Genomic DNA, 20,916 nt, shown 5'->3' with positions numbered 1-20,916 from the left:
TTCAGATGACTTTTACCCCAACCGATGGTTTTTAAAAATCAGCGCATTTATTCATACACGCATTTCAACCCAACTGCAGAAAACAAACGCAGAGCTGAGTGATGAAAAACCTGTAAAATGTGGTGAAACAGTGAGCCATCAAAAATGGCGGGGGGGGGGATTCCACCACGATAAAAATCTGCCGCACAACAAACATTTACCATTTACATCTTGTGACCGTGAGGATGGCAAAATGGGCTAAAATCCGTCAGTCTCATGGTAAGACTAACACCTACATACACCAACCACTAGCGCTTTCAGCCGAACAGCCCGCAGTGTGTGATCATCCGTGTGCACGTCCTGTGATGGAGAGCAATCACTACCTCAATGTTCTCCGTCCTCGTGCCCTTTGCTTCCAGACTACCTCTCTATTTCCTCTAATACATTAAATATTAATGACTGTAAAAATATACACCTACTACTGCAAATTGTAAAACACCCAAAATAAGAAAATACATTTTCTTACGTTAAGCCATTTGACAACACTTTATATCCTGGTTAAAAGTGCACATTTTCACTTCCCACAATACGGGTCCCACCTTTCGTGTTTTAAAACCCGCAATCGGCTGGCCTTACATGACGTCATGTTACGCTTCCTAATAAAAGCAGATATAAAAATAGACTTTTCTTTTCCATATGCTTGGAGAGCCGGCACAAACAGAGGCACTGTTTTCATGATTTTTAGAGCGACTGAGCACCAGAAACCGTCGGAGGGACAAAAGGTCAAACAACAGGAGAGATGATGTCTGTCTCTTTCATAAGAGTTTCATCATCTGCTACATCAAGTGACAGACGAGGAGCGAGCTGATAGAGGAGCCAAAAGAGGCGCATTTAAATTTTAATAAAACAAGCAGACATCCTTAAGCCCTGCCACTATACGCTCTGCCGCAGCTGAAAGAACCCAAACCAAAAAAAGAGGGAAAAAAAAAAAAAAAACAGAGAATGACATCAGCATTATCTGGAAAAATCTGAGGTCACTGTACTTCTTGTAGAGGGGCAAAAACTGACTGGCCAATCAGACGAGCCGCGCTGCTTATAGCAAAGTAGAAAATTGCACTTGTTACCACTGCCAATTAAAAAAACGTTCAAATACAGTCAGAAGGCAGCAGCAATGTCGTAGAAGAGAACTGCAGAAATTCACATGCTGCGGGTTTATTCCACAAAAACTGAGAAACGACAAAAGAGACAAAAACAATGACAGAGACTATGGTGAATATGACAGATAAGTTTTAGAAACGTGCAAATGTGGACAACTGAAATACTGTATGTAATGGTCTAGTTGTTCATTAAACCATAAAACTGTGCAAAATATTGAAAGCTATATTTGAAAGCAGTCTAGACTGGCCTGTTTCTTGGGCTTACATCAAAATAAACAGTGGATGTTTAATCTATAAATAATACATATTTAACGACAGAGGCAGAATATTATGGGCCTGGATTGCATGCACAAAAAACCAAGTTGCATGCTTAAAAAATGTATCTGTGGCATAATGTTCATTTACAGGCGATAAAGTAAGGTTTTAGAATATTACAACAAACTAAGCTGAAATTTCTTTTCAGAAATATACAATGTTTTTTTCCTCAACAATTTAAAGAAACTCTTTGGGTAAGTAAGCATTCTGCTATGACTATGCCAATACTACTGTTGATTCGAAGCCTTTCCCTTCATTAATAAATGAGCTAATAACTCCCCCATATCTACATGTTATATAGTAGAGATGATTTTCATGCAAAATCTTGGAGTTGTAATTTGGCAGATTTGTAACAACTCCTACTGTTACTACATATACTTGGCATACTTAGTTATCTTCCATTGTTACACCAAATGAACAGACTAGACTAATAATTATTTCTAAATCATCCACTTACTAAAACCCAAAACTAAAAAATGAGGGCCTTTCATTCTGTAACTGGAAAACCCTTGACAGATCGCTATAAATACATCGTTATGTTATAAATGTGTTCCTAATAGTTATAAAACAGCTCTAATGAAGCCCTTACTTGCCTCTAATATATCCAAATTATTTTTTTCCCCAAACCTTCCATTTTACTGTATTTATTCCAACATTCTGTGCACTGACATGCACTCTGTACATTTATCAACCACACATGCAATCAGACTGCATGCCATCATTGTCTGGACCTAACAATATACCTACTATATGTATGATTATGTATGAAAATGATAAAATGAAAATACAATCTCCACTTTGCAATTTAGTTTTGCAAGTCTATGCGCAAAAATCATTTTCGACTTATTTCTTGCAGAAAACACCTCCCATAGTATGACAGCCATTGACAACCAGAGAACAAATTCCCTCTGAGTGTGAACATACTTGGCTAATTAACCTGATTTTGATTCTGACAGACAAAGTGATCTTTGTGGTGTAAGTGTGCAGGTGCCTTTTCTATTATAATTTTATTTGTCTCTGTAAATTTTGAACGACTACAGTAATAAATTGACAGGTATAGAGCTCCGCAGGCCTCAGGTAGGTGGGCACTATGGTTCTCCTTATATACCCTATCCTTTCAGCATTTTAAAGTTCTATATATCAAAATTAGGCAATTATTTAGACGTGTGAATACTGTAGAGGACATGGGGAATCCTTTCTGAATTCCTATATGAAACTGTGCCCTATGTTGCTTAAGCAATATCTTTTCAAACAAGCTGAAATTGAGTGGCTTCTATGTCGCTGCAAATGCAACAACAACAACAACAAAAAACATCAATGTTACAAATTCATGAGCATTTGATTTTTTACGTTATAAAAATATTTACAGTGAGCTGCTTTAATCTGTGAGATATAGAGATGGTCAAAAATGCAAACTCCAAACAGTATGGCGCAGAAATTATGCCACATATTTTTCTGTGATGCTTCTATAACACAAGGATACTTTCCTTAAGTATCTTTAGCTAAGAACCTGTTACGAGTGTGACTTGTAGTTGCTGGGTTTCCCTGCTCGTCTCTCTCCTTTAATGCCCCTGTTTATTAGCTCTTCTTGTGAGATAAACTTCCCCAGCCCAACTTGTGAGACAGAACGACCTTGGACCTCCCACACAGAATAGCGGCTGTAAAGACACTGCTGTTTTACATCTCATTAGAGAATCATCCCTGGCTAATGGGCTGTACGACCAAAAAATTCCAAGATCTATATGGTGTACCCTCTTAACCATTTCAATGGTTCAGGCTTTGCACATACTTGGATGAATCTGATCACATATTTTTACTATGCCAGAGCTAGTATCTGCATTGTGTTGTGTCCTATTTTTGATTTTTTTTTTTTTTTTTTGTTTTTTTTTATACAAAATGTTTTGCTGTTCTTTTTTCATTTTCCTTTTGCAAAGGCCCATCTGTGCAAGATCTCACAGATCTACTGTACCTCACATCTAGATCATTCCACGGTGTGTACACAACAGATCCATATGTAGGAATGATATGTTGCATTGGCACATCTGCTCTCTCTCACTACCCTGGCTCCAGAATTTGGTTTACCTGACCATGACCACAATGCCTCTTGTACTGTCATTCATGATCAAGTGGTTTTCCTTCTCAGCCAATCAGGATTCAGGGACCGCTTGTGCAGATCTTCAGAGTCTTAAGTATCATCTCTTCCTCGACCAGTTGCTTGGTCGTTCCGATGAGTATAATTGTGGCTAGACCATCTCTATAAGATATCCATATATATATTATATATACCATATCTTGTAGAGATGGTCTCGGCATGATGGAAAACATATATATAATAGAAAAAGCTATTCATAACTTAAGCCAATATATATATATATATATATATACCTAAGGCCCCCCTAAAATAGGCCTAATGACAGTAAGCTCGGAACGTATGCCTTTCTCTCAGACACTACGGCAGCAGGCCTTGGAAGCTTCCTTACATGGCTACAAGTTAGGTTACACATTACTTACATTTTATGGCTTACAACATAGCGATGTGTCGCAGGGCTAACACAGGATGCAGATACATACTTATAGGGTTACACTGTGCAACATAAATGCCATGAATTCGCTAAAGGTTACATTCTCTAAAGGTTACATTATCTGCTGCAGGTTACATCTTTTTGATATTGTCCTAAAAATCAGATTCTCTAAGTGTTATATAATACAATATTCCATATTATGTCATAAGTACCTTTAGAAATCCTACTTATAGGAATACCTTTCGATCCTTTTCAATATCTGCCAATGTTGTTTTATTTTTATTTATTTTATTTTATTTTTTTTATGTATAACAACGTTGGAATTTTCCAAGTGCCTTTGCTGTACAGGGTCACACACACTCACAAGAGCACATTGTTAGGGGGGTAAGTTGGTCTATCCAGAGGATGGGGGTGGGCACACAAACTCCATGTACAGACTGGGGGGGTGATTTAAATCCCTAACCCCGAGAGGCAGTAACGCTACCCCAATACTGAGCTGCCAATAATAGAACAATTAATATTGAAACAATCATCATTTGTTGTATTATTGTCATTGTTATTATTATTCTTCTTCTCAATATTATTATTATTGTTATTTGTCCTTATTATTATTATTAATAATAATAATAATAATATAATAATAATATAGCTGTTGCTGTAAAGCATAAACTAATATTTTATAATATTTTTAATTTTTTACATTCATGATACACTAATTGGTGAGTTATACCTCAAGAATGATTCACTTGGCTAAAAACAGAATGATACTCTTTCACTTTCTAGTGTCATAGTCTGAAATTCTGATTTTGTCACAATGTCATATATCCTAAAAACAAACAAACAAGTTGCCCATAAGTGTAACCACAGCATACCTCAACCACCCATTTTATACTAGTGCCTGGTAATTAATGAGCTTTTTCTGGTAAGGTGAATTTTGATTCAAATAAGGCTAAATGTTTTGCTTTAGGAGTTTACAGGTCATACGTATTAAATTGCCCTGTTAATGCCTGTTACAGCAGGATTTGAATGTATATTGATTTGGTAAATTATTGACAGGACAAATAATCATAAAATTTCTACCGTTAAATATGTAATTAAAATCCTGCCCCCTGAAATCCTGAATTGAATGTAGATTGTTTTTTTCTTCATAACATGATCAATGAGCTTTAAAAATGCACCTGAGCTTTTCTACAAGGCGTCTTCAACGATAATTTGACAATAAGCAGAGCTCATGGCTTATTATATAATTAAGGTATAATTACAAATGCAGCCTCGCTCCTTGACGTTTGTGGATTCGCTTCCCACCCTTGGCTCCTGGTTTCCTCTGACAGTCCAAAAACATGTGGTTACACCAAATGGTGGCTCTAAATTGCCACTACTGTGTGAATTGTGTGTGGCTCCGTGGCCAGTGATGGACTGGCATCCCATCCAGTGTGTTCCTGCCTCGTGCCCAGTTTGATGGAATTAGGTTGACTATTTTGCATTTTGGATGGATGACGGCAGGCGATGTGTGACCCCCTGGTTCAAATCCCAGGCCCGACAGACTGGGGCCACCGACGGGCCCCTGAACGAGGCCCCGAACCCACAACTGCTCCAGGAATGCTGCGTGCTGGCTGCCCCAGAGCTGAGTGTCAGTGTCTCAAGGAGAACACGACTGGACCGACGAAAAGACCTTCCCTTGGAGATCAATAAAGTATCACTATTCTATTCTATAAGGTATCCATTAATATACATTATTTTAATCCATTTCTGCATCAGACATGTTATTTTATGATGCATTTTTTTTTTGCTTTGTGTAGCACATTTAAAAATTAATACTGACTTGATTTGATACATTATGCTATACTAACCAGTCCATTACATACTCAGATTCAAATTGTACTGCTCATGTAGAAAACGATCTTTAGGATGCCCATAAAATATTTACACTTTATCACGAACACACAAGCACAAAAAAAACACACACACACACAGACACAAATACACTCACAACACACATTAAGAGCCCCAAATATACACGGACCAAAAAACGGATGCTGTTGTTTAATACATGGGCCTCAAGGTACATCCAGGGTAAGGTAATCAGCACGGATACATTTTAAATAAACCAGTTTGTGATTTACTGTATATGGAGAACAAGCTGCAAATTAGAAACAAGCCAGTAGACTACTTACAGATTATGAGTTCCACAAATCAAGACCAACTAGAATAAAATAAAATATAAAATATGTCAAAACAATGACCAATATTGTTCTCAGTGGAAAGAAAAAAACACTAATTTAACTCTAAACAAAAATCTTATTGTTTTTAGTCTTTCACACCCACACACACTCTCACACGTGCACACACACTCTTTCCAATTACTGCTCCATCAGGAAACATTTCTTGGCAGCCATTTTCTATCAACTTAACCTTGTTTACTTCCTTGGGATGGTGGCATCGCTAATGATAGGTGTGGCAACCATTCTAACTTTCATGAAATATTTCTTCCCAAAAATGAATCATTGAATTCCAGGAAATCTTTTTTAAATCTCCCATAACCTACTTAAAGAATGATCCTACTTAAAGAATGATCCTACTTAAAGAATGTATAATAGAAAATTAGGTGGGAGTAGATAAACACCACATGTACGAATTTTTTTAAAAAGCAGTTCTGGTGCCGATATTTGCTTTTTTTTTTCTTTTTCTTTCTTTTTTTTTTTTTTTTTTTTTTTAATCAAAGCACTCTTTTTCAAAGAAACAACAAACCAGAGGCACAGACTTCAATTTCAAAGAAACCAAAACATAAGACATCTATTATCAAATAAAACTAGCAACGATACAAATTACTAAACCATTATTATTATTCAAGTATTTCTAATAAAATATTTCACTGTATTCTCTGGGTGAGCTTTTATGATTTACACGACTCCCGAAATAAACAGTGTGTCTTTAAAAAAAAATCAAAATATTCAAAAGGTTTTAGCTTATATCTGTATTTGTTAGCACATGAAAATACTCATATGCCAGAAAGCTTAAAAATATTATGAAAACCACAAGAATGCTCTCTTCCCGGATACCTTTAGTATAGTAAAAATATATATGGTTCAACCAGGGTCAACTCAGCAGGGATTATTGCATGGGATTGATTTTAGTTAAGTTCAGTACATCTTGTAATCTACCTCCCCCCCCTGTCTGCACACACATGCACACGCATTTACATGTATGTGACAGTTACTGTACAGTATTACCCTGTACATAGTCTGTAGGGTTTGCAAACTATCCCAATTGCTTTGATGTGGCTAATTTTAGATTTATAACGTAATAATACAGATTTGCCATAAGATTTCTTGCGTGAGAGTAAGTTGGTGCAGACATCAAATTCCAGAGCAGCGGCTCATGATGCCCACGTGTCAGTTCAAACTGCCAAAACATGCTCTCCTTTCCTTGGCATATCCTTCAATGGCAGATCTCGGACAACTCATCACTACTGTTGGACAATAACTAACAGCATGTAGGTTATTCCTGTTGCTGGCAGACAGCTGGCCATTGCAGTTATCAGCAGTGCCACTGACAGAGAATGTGCCTCAAGTCCGCTGCTAGATGGCTATGAGCAGACAAACTGCATCGTCTCAGCAGTCATTCGGTGGTTCTCGCTGACATGCTGCCTCAGGTGCTGTCTAGCAGATGACTTCCTGCACCGATGGTGGCGGGGAAAAGGGTGCATCGATGTCCCTATCAAGCTCAGGTTCTTCTGACCACTTGAACTCCTGCTGTTCTTCCCCAAGCTTAGACACATCGAACCCCCTGTTTGGTCAAGTGTGGAGCCATGAGGAGAAAGGACTCCTACAATTAGCCCACCTGCTGTGCCTCCATCTCTGCTGGATTTCTGCTCTGATCATGCAATACAGCCTTAACAGCAGCAGCAGGCTTAGCGTCCTGAAAATCGCATAATCCTGTCAGGTGATGCTGAATACTCAATCTACTCAATCTAACTCAATCTAACTCAAATCTGGATAGGATATACCACCTCTCATATTAGATGAAGTGAGGAGTAATTTCTTTTGCACTTAGTCTAGGACAGCAAATTCTTCGGACTCAATAGTAGCAATAGCTATGACTCCGGCTGCGTCCAGTCTAGACGCTTTTCCAGCCTTAGTTGATGGAGATATCAGGTTTCGTCAGAACAAACAGTAGAGAAATTGGGCCAAAGGATAGACATTGGGGAAGAGGCGTAGCAGCCCAAGTTGACCAGCTACTGTTGTCTTTATCGATACGAAAAATGAAAACGGAGGATGGATCCATAATCGACTCCCCTTGCATCATAAATGATGCTACACTTTTTTTGTCCTGCCCCCCACTGGGAGCAGGAAACACTGTCTATATGAAAGTGTGATCTACTGTTATTCATTGTAGCAGGTATGGAATAGACACCCGACGTTTTCATTTCCCATCAGGTTTCGATGTTTTTGTGTAAGACATGGTTTGTCCATATTGCAACATATAAAGCATTTCAAATTCATCCATCCATCTTCTGAAACCACGTGTCCTATTCCAGGTCACTCACACATGCATACCTACAGGCAACTTGGTGCCTCCAATCAGCCTACGCATGTTTCTGGACCATGGGGGAAACCAGAGTACCCAGAGGGAACCCCATGACGACCCAGGGAGAACATGCACACTCATGGCAGAGGTTCAAACCCGGGTCCCAGAGGTAACAGTGTTAACTACTGCACCACCATGCCGCCCTGAATTTCAAACCACACTATATCATTCTTGGGGGGTAAATATATATTATATAAGCAGCTTTACCTCTGTTGTCCAGAAGGGGGTGCTGTCACCCTGAGTGTCATCAACTGAGTTGGAGATAGCCATAATGACTCAGATTTTAAGTCAGATCAACTTAGACAAGGCCTAGCTTTTAAGTAATGGTGATTGCAGATTTCCAGAAATGAGAAATTATGACCTTTGTTAAAACACAAAGTGAAATATTTCAGAAGAAACATCTTAACAAAAGTATTCTGATTCTGATCTTTCAGCTGTCTTTTCAGATTCTCTACCTAGCTTTATTCATCTAGACCATTCAGCATGAGATATTAGAGATTACAAGTTCTTTGGCATTCTGTATAAAATGAGCCCAGTGCCCGACTGCCTCCGATGGCTAATTTACACAGAAACAATATACTGCATTCTGCTTTATATTATTCATACAATTCATAATCGACAGCAGTACTCATTAAACATGACAAATATGAATCCTCTGAATTAACAGTCCCATTAGATCCATAACCATATGACAACTAGAAGCTTGTATCTGTCAGTCTAGATAGACAGAGAATAAATTCAATGGCTTTTATTTGGATTTTTTTGTATTCAAATGTTACTGGTTTGAAATTTGAAAAGTAAATAAGTATTGAATTATATTTGCATGTAAAATTGCATGAGCCAAGATGTAACTGAATTGTCTCCGTTTGTGTGACCAAGACTCTGCATCTAGAAGACTTCTTAGTCTGGTATTGAATTTTAAAAAAATCAAACTCCGCTATGAAGAAGAGCATGTTTATAAAAGTCTGAAGCTATGGAAATGCAAATATTGAGTAAAAGTACATAAAAACTGAGGTCTCTAGAATGGTTTGAGCGGAAACTAGAAAACCATCAAAAATAGACAGACGATACCATCCGATATTGCCTAGACGGGACCTTCTCCCCAAAATGAGGTATATGAAAACTCGTACACTGGTGAGGAATGCTACTGAAAAGACAGTACATTTTAATGATTTGCAGAGATTAATGAATCAGGGAGAAAATGTATGTCAGTAAACAACATCTGGAACGCTGTACAGACCTACCATATGTAGGAGAGAGACCAGTACAAAAAACAAAAAAAGGCTTCAATCTCTAAGTCCACATGACTGGGTCAACACTCTCCCTCATTCAAAGTGGCATTTTTCAAAGGAAAAACAAACGAGACCCTGATTTCAGCTTGCATTCTCAACAGAATCAAAACATAAAGCATCCAGTTGCAGTTGAACTGAACATGCGAGTGATAAAAACAATAAGAAAAAAAAAACATGCAACTCTAAATCTGTAGTTGCGTTGCTTTGTTGTAGTAATTAAGGAAATTCTACTAATCAGCCTGCAGCTGGAAAATGGACGGATGGACAGAACTGTATGATACAGTGACATTTAATATTCAGTACCTTATTTTGGTTAGCTAAAAAGGCCCGGCCTGTTTGACAGTCTTTAAAGTAACTTACAAAATATAAATAAATTTTAAAAAAATTACTTATAATAATTCAGGATTCAAGATTCAGTATAGGGAAGAGAAAGGATGGTAACACTTTTTTGAAAAAGAGGAATTATTAAAGGAAAACAGAATAGTCTAGCTATATAATCATAGACTATATTAAACTATATGAAGGGCAAAACATATGACAACATTGGTGCAACACATACTTTGATTAAATTTAATAATGAAATGCAATTACTTTGACACTACAAAGCATAGCTTTTAGCAGTAGCGATGAAATTAATATGCAGCAGTAACAAACAACACTGTAAATAACTGGTTTAGCCATTTTATCCTTTTTAATATACTTTGTTGTCTAAGCTGTTAGAGTTTCTACTTGTTTTAAGAGGTACCCATCATTACTTACTCTACTTCATAGCCAGCACTACTGTTTCAATCCCCGTGTTTAAACAACATTCCATGGGGCTTTGTCACAAGAGATCGTACGAGCAGCAGAAGTTACATTCAGTGCCAGGCCACACCAGTAAACCCAGGCTAGAGTTCACCACCCAGATCTGTCTTCAATGACCATACCTGATTACCCGCTAAGATCCCAATAAATTTAAGTCTCATACAACGCAGTTACCAGGGACTCAAAGTTCTGCAACTTATTCTCTGCACAATAATGAGCAATGGAGCACAACCAATGAGTGTCAATTGTAAACCAATGCCCACAGACTGCCAAACAGGACAGCCAAGACCCTGACATCTGTTACTTCCAGTCAACCAGCGCACAGTAAAATAGTCAACCTGACTACATAAAGGGATAAAACAAGAGAATCACGAGTCTGTCACTACCCTGGAACCAAAGAGTAACCAAGAGTCCAGCCCATGTCCCACCTGTTTCTCATCAAGCTCACTGCTGGGGACGACATTAAGATGTATACCGCCATGTTTGAGGGGACTGCCAAAGGGAATGGTGAACGGCCGGCGTCTGGGCACATACCCTGGCTCCCTACTTCATAGGGGAGGCGCAGGCTGCCTACCACTCTGTGCCATGACAGACGTCCAAAGACTACGACACCCTGAAGGCAGACATCCTGGCCCACTCGAGCCTCTCCCCATTCAACACAGCACCCCGGTTTTACAGCTGGGGCTGTGCCTCAGGACAGCGAGTCTGTAGGCAAAAATGTCAAATGTTGTAGTTGACATGGCGGTGACTCCAACCAGAGTGCCAAACTTTACCACAAGTGGAGGAAAAGATGGCCACAGGCCACTTCCTTCCTGCCGCTTGCCAAGTGGTGACTCGTCTGCCAGGCAGACCTGTCAACCCCCAGTAAGATGGCCGAAGCACCCAACCAGGCCACCGCTTTCCTCACCCTAGAAGGTGGCAGAGCCAATGAAACCCAACGATCCTCAACAGAGCACTCAAAGCCAGCAGATGAGGCCCTGATGAAGGTCAAATTTGACCTGGGACTACCCCCAAAAATTGGCTAACCAGGGGTAGGATTTCCTGGACAAGCCTGTTTGCCACCTCAGCTGCACAGTTCAGGTGGAGGGACACCATGTGTCAGCTCTACTTGATTCCAGAAGCACCATCATCCTTGCCGGACCCTTCTGCTTCCTATAGGGGCTCTCTATCCCTCAACTACATGCACAGAGATGTTAGGACTCTCCCTGTCACCATGATGAGTATTGCTCACTGGGGGAGTAACTTTCAGGGTCATACTCCTCCTACTCAGATGGACCTGGCCTAGGTTTGAGGCCTCCTGTGATGCGCCCCTCTCTGTTGAAAATCCGATCCGAATCACCCTTGCAAGCCATACAGAATACCCACTAACCAATGTGAGCCAGTACTCCTAGCTCAAGCCAAGGACAGAGAGGTTGAACAGGAAGGTGGGACTCCCTTCTTAGCCAACAACCCATACTCAGACCTTTTCTAACCAGAGGCACAGGCAGGGTTGTTGGCAAATGATGAAGAGCAAGGCGACAAACTTAAACACTTTTGGGGAACAGGTCCTACTAGTTCAAGGTGAGTGGAGGACACAATCCTGATACCTGCTTCCTGGTGCAATGGAGAGGTTTTCTATTATCCAGTCTTCCAGCAAGGAGAATGAAGACTTGTTAGTGGTACCACAGAGCCAAGTGGAAACAGTCAGACTTATTCCATTAGCTAAAGATGAGATCCACCATCAAAAACTCAAGCCAAAGATTTCCCATATGTCACAGGACAGTTTCCGGTCCCCCACCACTCAGCACCTTGGTGATGTTTCCCATCACTGAGGTGCCCTTAAGTGTGACCTGATAGATCTCCTCTTGTGCTTCGCATAGGGACATGACTATATTCGTGCTGCCACAGGTTATGCCACCAGGTCCCCCCAGGCTCTCCTAATACAGAGAGCCACCTCAAAGAATGTAGCCTACAAGCTGTTCCAACTATTCAACCATGGACATTCCCAAGGACATCTTCTCAAACAAGACATGGCGTTGGTCTCCCAGCTGATGAATTTAGCAGGCTCCTCAAGCTACACCACTTGTGGAACTCAGTGTGTTACCCTCAGATGGCCAGACTCATTAAGCAATTCAGACAGATACTTTGATGCAACATTGACAAGGACAAGAGGAACTAGGACTAGGATGGGACTAGGATGGCCTACATTCTTTTTGTGGTGCAGAAAGTTCCCCAAACTTTGACAGGTTACGCACCTTCAAGTTCCTCTTAGGTTAAATGGCATGGGGGCTGCACTACGTCATGATATAAGCAACAATAACTGACATGTTGTACTATAGTGGAACACATCAGGAATTGAGAAGGTCATGCTTATCATCAAGGAAAAAAAAAAAACTGAACAGACCCAGTGGGCACCACAATGAGCCTACAACTGGCCCACCCAACCAGTGCCCTGGTGATGAAATGCTCATCCTCATCCAAAATACCTCTGCAAGTGGTAGGGACTCTACATCACCCTGGAGAAGGTGGGTCATGCAACTGGGTCTGAAAACCAAGTCAACCTGCTGAAGGAATAATTTGAGCTTTGGGTCCTCCTATCATCCCCCTATGTGGAGTCTCCAGAGGAGCCCCACTGCTGGAAAATGCAGGGAATTGTTATTTTCCCAGTTTGCACGCACCTACTACAGCATTACAATATCATCATCTGACAAAGGCCATACTGGTGACATGTCGACGTGAGGTGATCAAAAGTATGTAGCAGTTGGACATGTCCAAAAGCTCCTTGTGCAGTCCCATCATGATGACCACTAAGCTCGACAGCACCTACAGCATCTGCAATGACATCCACGTGTTGAACAAGATTGCCTGATTCAACAGCTATCCCATGCTTCACATGGATAAACTGGTGGAACATCTAGGAAAAGCCCACTCCATTTCCACTCAGGACTTCACTAAACATTATTGACAAGAGCTTATAAGTGCAGATGCTAAAGAAAGATGGACTTTTAAACCATCTTGTGGTCACCAGCATTACCGACTCCTCTCCTTTGGGGACCACGAGACACCTCACCTTACTGAAGCTGATGTCCATCATGCTTAGCTCTCGCTGGGAGTAAATGATGACCTACTTAGACAGTGTCACCATCTAAACATACAGATGTATGAAGCACCTTGTTTACCTTCATAGTTAAGGTGCTGGACTCCAAAAAACAGGTTTTGGCTACCCTGGGACTGGTCAAATACTGCTGTCCTTAACTTCACCTCTGTCACCCCCAACCCCCCCCCCGGAATGACTAGCCTGACCAAGTTCTTTGGATTAAGGCCACAGAGACCAGCTTCCAAGGCTGAAAGACCTGTCCTTTCCTTAGACTTAAGGAGTGAGAAATATCTAGGTCCTGTCCAAGCTCACTCCCAGTAAACGGTGGTACACTGTCATTAAACAGGAGGATCGGGCCATCAAAAAGGCTATCAGTGAGTTGAGGCATTATCTCCTTGGGCAGCCCTTCATGGATGACCCAGGCCAAGCACACTAATAGCTGAATGACTCACTGCTACCCCACCGTCCAGAAACTCGACTTCACAATCCAACACCACACTGGAACTGATCACAGAAAAGCCCACCTGCACTGCCTCTGGACTCAGGCAGTCCCCAGGTTACGAAGATCCTTTCCTTAAGTCTGTCTTTAAGTCAAATTTGTAGGCAAGTCAGAAAAATAACACAGTATAACAATAATGATTAAACAGCAATAATAAAAGTAACTACATACAGTACTGTACTGTCCTCTAGCCGACGAGCTGCTGAAGCTACAAAATCTTCTCATGAGCATCACAAAGTAATGCGTGCGTTCATACAACCATTGTATTTAACCTGAATTTTTAATATAATAGGCTTCACGACAGTCCATTCAAAGGTCCGCAAGTTGGACCTTCTTATCCCAGTGCCTCTACGCTAGGCAGGGCCCCTCTGTCCATCTGACTCGATCTCCCTCCTGTCCTTGCACAGGCTGGTAGCTGTCCGACACCCCGCCATCACAGCCAGAAGATAAACCCTATATAACAATGCCAAAACAAAATACCCAAGATTGTCCCTTAGCAATGGATGGCTGAAGCCCAACAGCATGAAGGTCACTGCAATAAGAGATTTTTTTATATATATTTCATATATATTTCATATATATATAGAAAAACACAAACACAACCACTACTGGCTGGGGATGCCCAGTTTTTCCAGCTTTTCGCCTCCTGCCCTGGAAGCATCTAATACTGGATAACTGCATCTTCAACCTATATACAATAAAGGCATATATAACAGATAAAACAACATTCCAAGGACTTTTGCAATTATTGCCAAGTTACTGATGATTATGTATGTTCTGCCCAGGTATGTTAAAAAAAATCCTCTCTGGAAAATGAATTATTGTGGATAAAAAATAAACATTAGCTAAATAAATGAGATATTTAAAGTTATTTTGTTTTACAATATGGCCACCATCATCATCATGAATGAAGTTACTCCAAATGCCTTGGTTTTGTACTACAACAGAAAACCGGTAAGAAATGCAAATGCAGAACACATTACACCATTGTGGAAGACAGAGATCAACTTGAGACATAAAATTTGTCTCTGTAGGTATACCGAATATTGTGCTTTGCATTTGCGTTCATACAGTATTGTCTGCTCCACAAGGTCTCTCCTCATGGAGGGTCTATGCTTCGTGTAAGGGGCTGTGGGTATAGAACGGGTATAGGGGAGAAAAACAGACACCCACTCCGCCTTACACACAACATTCTATCAATGTATACATTTATAATATCAATATAAATTGCTAATTAGATGTTTTTAATTAGATGAGGATCCAGGGCGCACACACCATTTTAGACACAAATCTGGACAGCATGTCTATGTATCGAAGGAAACCATTCTACCTGAAGATATGAGGCAAAGAAAATGGGGAAACCACTCAAATCACAAGCATTTACACAGAACAAGGACCAAAACTGACCTACAGCCCCAGAGGCCACAGGGCTTTACAGAGTTATTGATGCACAATGTCAATAAATGAGGACTGTCAATAAACGAGCTTGATGGGTCGAATGGCCTCCTCTCATTTGTAAATTTATGTTCTTAAATGTACAAATTACAGGTGACAGACACGAACTTCATGCATGACAATGAATGATAATGATCAATTGATAGTCATTATCATCAAGCAATTTGGTTGCTGAGGTGAATGACATGACAGGAGTGTCTATTCAGATAATTGAATTTGTATACTTCATAAGTCTGGGGTCTTGGATACTTCTTTTAGATACTGTATCATGCCAGATGTCTGGGTACTGTTGGTGATCTGTCATCATATGACTCCAAGGAGGAAGCCAAAGAGGGCAATAAAAAGGATTTTATTTATAAGTAGTTTTGATATAGAAGTAGAGGACGGCAAGGCAAATAGAGAATGACCCAGGCGGACTAAGCTTCTGTGGACTTACAAAAGCATGGAAGGCCGCGGATACACACATGTTGTCATGACCTGAGACACGCATCATAAAAGCTGGCACAGCTAATACGAGTCGTTTTAATTTGACAGATGGCCCATTCCATAAAACAGGAAATCCATGAGAGGCAACATCTCTCCCATGCTTCTTTAAAAGCGATTCTCTAACATAATAATAGTTGACACAAGCAAGAGAAGATCACCAAGATAAATCAATTGAACTGATAGGTGAGAAGAGGCATTCAATGTTCAGCTCTAAACATCACTGGGAAGAAATGATGACCATGCATTACAGAATCAGCAGTAATCACAAAATTTCACCGTAAGCCATAGAATATACGTCAAAATGCCTTACGGCTTAGTAGCTTTTAGGTCTTATCACAACTCTGCAAAATGAACTTCAATGTAATCCAGATATCTTCTACACAAGCTTGCAGTTTAAGCCACAACATTCTTAAGAGGCATAGAGAAGCTTTTAAGGAGAAAATACTTCAATAACTTCACGATCAAGTAAACAGGTGAATCATCTGGTGGTTGTATTGAATACAGTGATTATAATGTGACAAGTGAAAATGACTTGGAACATTCAAAATATTATACAATGCCGATTGTATCAATAGCATAAGAACTTGCAGGCATCAACTGAACACCAAGACACTTAAAATGACTGTCAAATTTCACATTCTACATCCTACACATTCTACAACACTGGAAATGATTTTTCAAAATAATGGAAGGAAGCAGAACACCAAGATGCTGCAAACAACTTTAAGATTGTGTCCCCTTTTAGAAATGTATGCCTTTTTTCAGAGCACTGTAAATAAAGCTTATTTACTACTTCAAAGTCTGCATATGAAAATAGCCTTTTATCCAGAAACCATTTGAGGCAGAATTTCTCACCGTTTCATGGAATAGTACAAGAAAAAACAGAAATTTTTGAATAGACAAACTAAAATGCTAAATTAAACATTCATTTCAAAATTAATGACCACTTTGTAAAGAGGAAAAATATTTATATGACTTCTCTAATGTAATGGACTTTAATTTTAGTTTTTTTTTTCCTTTTTAACAAAGCTATAAAATCTGATAGGAGTTTCTCGTGTGCAGACATCCTGGAACAACCTCTCAAATGTCATGCATGGCACCAGAAAAATGCATTTTTACAGGGAAATTTAATTTAAAAATTATACTATAATAAATAATATAAGCGTTATAATAAAACCTTCCTCCCAATGTCATACCACATCCTCAGTGATGTTGGAGAGTTTGTTTCTGGCTATTAATCATTCACCCCAATAAAAGCAGCTGCCTGTAGGGTCAGGGAAGCATGGAATTTATACATATTACAGTTGTGAATTGATCAAAAAATAATAACATTTTTTACAGTTTTCTGTAATTATTCATAATTTAATCGCACCCAACATTAAATCTTATGTTTATAAATATTTACACATCAACCCCCCAAATTAATGTAGAATTAGCACTAATAAAGTAAGCTTCCACTGAGATGTTAACTAGACTTTAGCTGTGAATTTTGGGATTCTGGGTAACGTCATGCTCAAAGTTCTTGCATTACCTAGAAGCAGGAAGGAATACTATAGGTCTCCATTAAAAATCTTTGGTCATACTATTCTCACATTTGAGTATCAAAATACCACATGCGTTAAAGCCATCAAAGAAATAACGCATTACGGCTTTAAGATTAACTCGAATGTGTGTGTGTGTGTATATATATATAACAAGGACTGTTAAAATGAATAAAGTTCTGTCAAATATATATTGCATAAAATTAACTTTATTCCATTTATGTTATTTAGCCTATGCTCCAAAATAGAAATCATCATGCAAAATAAACATGTTATCTGTCCAAATAATGTCATAAAGGTTTGCTTATGAATCCGTCATTTATAAATTGTCTAGTTTCCTGTTCCTGGTGTCTTCTCTTTAAATGGCATTTTTGCTTTTTTAGTATGTTTACATCAAACTGCTCCTATCTAGTGGATGAAGTTTAAAATTGGACTAAAAACAGCTCATGTCACTCCTTGATTTACAAGATCTCGATTTACGAACATTCGCCATAACGTATGTCTGATGAAATGCCGCCATTTCCATTCGTGAACTCATGTGTGTTTCTCAGGCATTGAAACCCTAGATTTCTCTAAAAATCGAATAAATGTTTAAAATCATTAAGAAAAGTGAAACGCTAATAAAGATCCAAAAGCGAGAGATTGCTGTAATACCATTTGAAATTATAATACTGGCGAAGGGTAGTTTCTGGTCTGGTTCTCCATATGTGCAGTTTACACGTTTCCTCTTGCTTTCTCTGGGTACACCATTTAACTCACAATCCAACTGCAATCTGAAGACATGTACAGTAGCTAGTTGAACTGGTGTCTGTAAATTGGCTTTAGCACAATATTGTTTGTGGAAATATGCGCCATATGATGAACAGGTATCTAGTTCAGGGTATGCCTGCCTTTCACCCTGTGCTTCCTGAATTAGGCCCCAAGCTCATCACAATCCTGCACGTGGTTCTGAAAAATGAACTGATGCAAGGTATTACAGTAGGGAAGTGTGCACATTTTGACTATTCATTTTGTGGAGAAGTAATTCACAGCAGCACCATTATGAATAAATGTATCTTGTTACTTGTGACATAAATAATCAATACACTGCTATGGGCTTATATATGGAAGGTAAAAAAAAAAAAAATCAGGTGGTTTAGCATATACAAAATGCATTTAGCAAACTAGACATTCTAAAATATAAGCAACATAGAATACAGTACAGCATCATTCCCTGTGGGACTGTTCCAAGCAGGTTTGAGAAATGATTTATCACTGTTAGATGATACAAATGCAAACGTATGGTTCTTAACTGGTTTTCTAATCCCACTGCATAGCAACAATGATGTTTGCAGTCTTGTCCCACACCTGGGCCATTTATTATTTTGAATGATTCCTTCTAAATCTTTAATTTGTGGATTTTCTTGTATCAAAATTGTGCATCCTATACTGCTCAAGGTTCCACAGCACGATCATTTTCTTTGCCTGCCTTTTGAAAGAATGTCAAAATACATGCTATTTAAATTGAGGAAAAGTGGAAAGAGGCAAATTATATCTGCATTTGAATCAGATATCTTTTTTTTTAATCTGAATTTTTTTTCTGTATGTTAAAAAGTAAATGATAAATTCACATTAAAACATACTAAATGAAGCTGCATTTCTGATGTGGCAAAAAATGTTCTAAGGCCTTAATGCTTTAATATTAAATGCATCTCTAGTCCAGGAATAAAATATTTTGTCTTTATTTTCGGCATCAAAAATTGCCTAGGAATAAATAGACAGCTTGCATTTAACTCGATTTTAAATTTGCATTGAGTTCAACTGACAAGTGATATTCTTACATTTTAGTATAACAGTAGCCTAACCATTTTATAATCATCCTTCTTTCAAGTGTGCCTTATATGCAATGTAAATGATTGATAATAACTGCTGGCTAGCAAATGGTGCATGATCTGTATTAAATTATTTTAGAGGTAATGTGTTAACCCAACAATTCACCAACTATCACTGAAACTGTGAGGACTGTGCACATACAACCAGTGTTATACAAGAAGGGAAAATTTAGATTTAATAAATTGAATAATTTAGAATTATTTCATAAATGTGAAATTTATTATAACAGACTGTTAGGAACACAAAATATTTTAGCACCCCTCTGTCTAACCTCTTACTCGGGTTTCATTGGGTCTTTTTCTAACATTTGACAGCCAGAATTTAGTCCTGCTGCTCTGCATTGTGTAACTATTAACACGAAGAGTCTCTGCGTTTAAAAACTTCTGTTGACTACACACAGCCTCAAAGAATTAAACAATTTAGATATTCCAGTTAAGTAGCTCTATAAGATCCCCCCTCCCCAAATTAAAATCTCAGTGGAATTTATTTTGTTCTCAATACAACAGCGTAAAGTTTCTATTTGAATTGTATTTGTTCCAGTTCAGTTCTTACTTGTTTTTACCAGTTCAGTCCTATAAGATTAAAAACTATCTGGTCATTTTATTCACTGAAAATGAAATTTAAAAAAACCAATTCGTTTAACACAGCCGTGGCAGTTGGAATAAGCTGGACAAAGGCCTGGTAAGAATTCTAAAAGGTTACATATCAATAGATTACTTGTTTAAATTAAAAATTCATTGTATGACAAAACATGTGTTACCTGTAATGCTATAAGATTACAGGACACAGAATGCATTGCGGAGCTATGTGTAAGCTGGTCAGTGCTGTCTCGCGCCAGTTACATGTATCCAGTGTCTAACTTTTTTTTTTAATATGCTGCTATACCTACATTTACCAGGTTATTCCATATTATGTTAGCGTTACTCTGCTTTTGCTTTCTGCCCTTTCTCCTTCCACTAGGGGCCTTTTGGCCTTAAGCTGACAAATCATTACCTGGAACCAGACATCTGACCTGCAAATGTCTAGAGAATGAATCCACATGTTGGGATGATCTACTTTACAGATGCTGCATCAACCACTTCCCCTGGCAGCAGCTCTGCGGCTGCTGAGTCACATGACCTTGATTATTCGACCCCAGCTGCTGTCATTCATGATCAAACCGCTTCTTGTATATTGTTTACAATCACACTCGTCATTTACACAGTCGGCGGCTCGGCAGGTAGCACAGTTGCCTTAAAGCTCCAGCACTGGGGATGCAGATTCTGACCTTGTTCCTTGCGCCTGGCGTTTGCGTGCTCTTCCGGGGCTCAGCAGGTTTATTCATGCTGCTC

The 20,916-nt window shown here is 39.1% G+C and overlaps 1 protein-coding gene across 3 annotated transcripts in view; it reads right to left on the bottom strand.

Moving 5' to 3' along the window:
• Positions 1–20,916, bottom strand: part of zbtb20 (zinc finger and BTB domain containing 20) — a 66,831-nt gene that overhangs the window by 35,851 nt on the left and 10,064 nt on the right. The gene's annotated exons all lie outside the window — the stretch shown is intronic.

The sequence above is a fragment of the Paramormyrops kingsleyae genome, chromosome 18 (assembly GCF_048594095.1).
Source record: "Paramormyrops kingsleyae isolate MSU_618 chromosome 18, PKINGS_0.4, whole genome shotgun sequence".
Classification (NCBI taxonomy): domain Eukaryota; kingdom Metazoa; phylum Chordata; class Actinopteri; order Osteoglossiformes; family Mormyridae; genus Paramormyrops; species Paramormyrops kingsleyae.
The sequence above is the reverse complement of the archived record's forward strand: the minus strand, read 5'-3'. Positions and strand labels throughout refer to the sequence as shown.